General features: G+C 41.0%; 1 long non-coding RNA gene across 1 annotated transcript in view; it reads right to left on the bottom strand.

The window, feature by feature from the left end:
* Window positions 1-2,553, bottom strand: part of LOC139024909 (uncharacterized) — a 2,787-nt gene extending 234 nt beyond the window's left edge. Inside the window, exon 1 of the long non-coding RNA XR_011476303.1 lies at window positions 2,462-2,553. This is a non-coding gene — a long non-coding RNA (uncharacterized lncRNA). The remainder of the gene's footprint in view (window positions 1-2,461) is intronic.
* Window positions 2,554-4,961: the final 2,408 nt, after the last annotated feature.

Raw genomic sequence — 4,961 nt, 5'->3', positions numbered from 1 at the left:
TCCTGCTCGCTCTTTCGACCCGAATAGGGGGACCTCACGGGTGTTTCCCGTATTTATGACACTAACGATGAGCCTCATATTCTTGGCGCTACTCAAATGTAAAGGGGAAAAGGCCCAGGTGAGCCTTAATGCTCTACCAAGGTTCGATGTAAAGGGCCCAGTGAGTTTAATGCTTACAATGCTGGGTGCTTAAGGGAACAGTGAGTAATGGTACCAAATGTAGGGAGACAGTGGATGTTGCTTTACTCAAGCTATTTGGGTTGATATTCCCCGGGGAACCATCTACGCATGGAGGATATACAGTAGCCCTTTGCTACGAACACTTGCGACAAATGGCGCGGACTACTCATAAGGGTAACGACTGTGTAGCATAATTTGTCTCGGCTTTACCAAATGTAAAAAGGGAACAGTGAAAGTAATTGCCTACCAATTTATGTAAGGACACAGTGAAGCTAAGTTGCCCTTACCAAAGTGGTATTTGTATTGTGTCTTTAACAAGGGGAACTAGGGGTGTGAGCCTAAAATGCCTTACCTGAGCACTTGTAAATGCGCCGAAACAGTGAATTAATATCGCCTTTATACCTCATGATATTGTGTATAAGTGTGGGTAATGGCGACGGTTGTGAGGGAAGTAATCCCGCGTTACTGAGGAGTTAATTTGTTCAAATGTAAAAGGGGAACAGTTGAGTGAATTCCGCGTTTTACCTTTTCAAAAGTGTAAAAGGGAACAAGTGAGGTAAATGCCTCGTTACTCTCGCTAACCGAAACCCTGATAAACTGGGATTAACAGTTGAGTGTAAAGACTGGCTTACCAATGTTAAAGAGGGCGCCAAGTTTGCTTGTCAGCCGGTGGAGTAATGGCTCTATGTCACAATTAATGGTAAAATTGCTATTGGGGGAAGACAGTGAAGTAAATGCTTACCACACCAGAGCGTTTTAAGACCAAGGGGCATACAAAGTTGACGTATCCTTCTGCTACTCCAAAATGGTTAAAGGGAACAGTGAGTAATGCTTACCAATGTAAAGGGAACAGTGAGTAATGCTTACCAAATGTAAAGGGAACAGTGAGTAATGCTTACCAAATGTAAAGGGAACAGTGGAGTGAATGCTTACCAAATGTAAAGGGAACAGTGAGTAATGCTTACCAATTGTAAAGGGAACAGTGAGTAATGCTTACCAAATGTAAAATGGTTGAAGAGTGAGTAATGCTTACCATGTAAGAACGTTTGTCATAAAGGGAACAGTGAGTAATGCTTACCAAATGTAAAGGGAACAGTGGTAATGCTTACCAAATGTTAAAGGGAACAGTGAGTGTTTTAAAAAATTATGCTTTACAAATTAGAAGTGGAATCAGTGGAATGCTTACAAATGTAAGAGGGAACAGTGAGTAATGCTTACCAAATGTAAAGGGAACAGTGAGTAATGCTTACCAAATGTAAGGGAACAGTGAGTAATGCTTACAAATGTAAAGGGAACAGTGAGTAATGCTTACCAAATGTAAGGGAGTGAACAGTGAGCTAATGCTTACCGTAAGAACATGTAGTGGCTTAAAGTAAGGGAACAGTGAGTAATGCTTACCAAATGGGTAAGTCAGGAACTTTTTACAGTGGGTGGCTAGGTATAATGGCTGGGGTATCTTCCGGCTGCTATTCTTTTGCTTTTTTCTTCTAGCTGTACCAAGTCGCGCGTAAAGGGAGCCCAGTCTGAGCTATATGTGGCTTTAAGCGCCAAATGCGTGTCACACGTAAGGGGAACCCATGTTGATATATGCAGCTCCCCTTTTATCCCCAAAATCGGTGAGTCAGGGAACAGCTGGGAGTAATGCTTAACCCAAATGTAAAGGGAACAGTGGAAGTTAATGGCTTACAAATGGTAAAGGGAACAGTGAGGTCATTGCTTACCACACATCTTGCATTGGCTCAGACCCATCTAAGATCTCATTGGATACTGCAATTCTGCGTTTAGTACGCTTCTCTAATTGGCTCATGTGATATTTATTCCCGTTTGTTTTGTTTCTCCGTCCTGTTTAACAGCTTTCTGCACCGTTTTACCTTAGTGTTGTTCTTTTGAACTTCATTGAATTGTGTATCACAAAGAAAGAATCCGAGGAAGCTATATGTAACTGTTGTTACTAGAAACGCAACTGGTTGGAGCGTCACACCTATAAAACTTCATGCTTGTCACTGTGGCAAAAAGTACGTGTCTAGGATTGCACTCACATAACGACTGAAAGAACCATTAGCGGAAAACCCCACTCTCGATGGATCTGATCTGTTAACCAGAAAATATGCATAGATAAGCGTGGAAACAATCCCGTAGGACAGTCCTTGAACATCTTGATAACAAGACAGACTCCCGTTACGACTGGAACAGCGGACTCCGTAGACTGAACAACGGACTTCGGTGGGCGACCTGAACCAAACGGACTCCAACGACTTGACCAACGGACCCTTGTGGCGACCTGAACAACTGACTCATACGACCGAACAACTGACTCATACGACCGAACAACTGACTCATACGACCGAACAACTGACTCATACGACCGAACAACTGACTCATACCACTGAACAACTGACTCATACCACTGAACAACTGAGTCATACGACTGAACAACGGACTGTTACTGAACCCAGAGTAATAGTCTACTACTGTTTTCTTTGCTTCTACACACTAGGCGAACATTTACGAATACCACCTCATCCTGCCTGTTGCTTTCTACATTATTTACACATCTTGGAAAAACTGGACTGATCAACAAGTACCTGGGATTTACTTGAAATTTTGTATAGCTTTTACTGTGAAATAAAACCGTTTGCTGTGCAATTGATTGTGTTTAGTCACTTTCTATGACCATGTGCCCCAAATCCACTATAACAATCTGCAACACATACTTGCAACTGTACCTACATCAACGTTATGGCCTTCATTCATAAGCAGTCAGTTGTTGGTTAACGAATGATATATATATACAGTATACACTAGATGACTGATAGGGGGCGCTGTTGAAGCCACCGTGCCTCCATCTTGGAACTCCTCCACCGTTGTAACAAGTGTTTAGGAATCTATAGAAATCCATTTATGAATGTTTACATTCATCTTTGCCACATTTTCTTCTATGACAGACACCTTAATACATACTTTGAAATTATATTATGTGAGCTAAACATAACCAAATGTACAAAAATCCTTTCTAAATTATATACTTAAATACATGTAATTTTGTCCTTGAAAAATGTAATTGAAATAATTCGGAATTCCATTTATTTCTATGGAGGACTGCTCCTACTGGGGAGTACCAATATGGCCGACCTGGTGGCTTCAATCCCATCAGTACCCTTGGGTTGGGGAGTAACGGATTACATGTAATCCTGACTGATTACATGTAATCCGTTACATGTAAGGGATTACAAAAACAATTGGTAACTGTAATCCGTTACGTTACCAGCAAAATATTGTAATCAGATTACAGATACTTTTGAAAAACTAGATGATTACTTCGAGGATAATTTTTAAACTCAGAGGATTTTTGCTAAAAATATTTTGACACTTCTCTGTTTTCTCAATTACATTTAAATAAGCATTGAAAAAAGGCGCAAGTTTAAGTTTGTTCCACCTGAGAGAGTCAGACCACAAGTCAGAGACCACTATGATGTCAGAGACCACCACTATGATGTCAGAGACCACTATGATGACACACCAAATGGGTTTGATGGATCGCAGGAAAAGAGCAGGAATAGGCGACTGCTACAGTCCAAGACATGTCTTCCAATGGTGCGACTGCTACAGTCCAAGACATGTCTTCCAATGGTGCGACTGCTGTCGGCATTCAAAGATTATCATATTTGAATAAACACTTGGAGGTAAGGATGACAGCAGTGGTGTAGTCTACGGCGATACGGATATCACTTATTATTGATATGATGGGGTATTGTGATGTCATTATGGACTATTGTGATGTCATTATGGAATATTGTGATGTCATTATGGGGTATTGTGTGTAGATTGATGAGGGGGAAAAAAACTATTGAATCCATTTTAGAATAAGGCTGTAACGTAACAAAATGTGGAAAAAGTCAATGGGTCTGAATACTTTCTGAATGGATCCTTTGTTTCCCATTGGACATGCATCTGTAGTGTATTATTTTGATGGTTAAATCTCCTGGTGTTGTATTGGCATCCGGGCACCCCCTAACTACATTGACACACCCATGCACACACACACGCAGATACGCACCCACTCATGCATACACACTTTCACTTCTACACTTGCATACCAATTCACTCACGCACGCACGCACGCACGCACGCACGCACGCAACACACACACACACACACACACACACACACACACACACACACACACACACACACACACACACACACACACACACACACACTTTCCACCCACACCCGTCCGTTTAAAACATGTACATGTTATCTCCTGTTAGGGCCTATATATATATATTTCATAATATAACGTCTGTTCCACCATCGTGTCTCAAATAGTCATTCTATGAGTTATCATTTCCATACTATATTTTTCATTAATTGTTTCTTTCCAATTGGTTATATGTGGTGCCAGTTGTTTAAGCCAGTTTCTTTCTAGTTATCTGTTTAAATGCTGTTATTCTCATAATTCTGAAGAGGTATTTATCAGAGTAGAGGAACAGGACATGAAGGGTTCTCCGCGAGAGTTCTGGATTTAGAGAAAGCGCCAACGTTTGAACGTATCATCCAGTACTTTGTATACTTCAATCTAGAAATTATTGAGGACTGAGCAGGAATATAATATGTGAGTATGGTTAGCTCTGCTCTCCCTAAGGTAACGCCAGCAACTTGGTGTGATGTCACGGTTGTATTTTGATCGTATTATAGGAGTTTTCCAAGAATATTACCTCCAGAGTAGAGAGTTGGTTATCTTGGACGTGTTTCTTGATATGCCCTCCCAATCCTCTTTG

Source organism: Salvelinus sp. IW2-2015, unplaced genomic scaffold (genome assembly GCF_002910315.2).
Source record: "Salvelinus sp. IW2-2015 unplaced genomic scaffold, ASM291031v2 Un_scaffold2002, whole genome shotgun sequence".
In the NCBI taxonomy this organism is placed as follows: domain Eukaryota; kingdom Metazoa; phylum Chordata; class Actinopteri; order Salmoniformes; family Salmonidae; genus Salvelinus; species Salvelinus sp. IW2-2015.
Note: the sequence above shows the minus strand (reverse complement) of the source record. Positions and strands in the feature narration are given on the sequence as shown.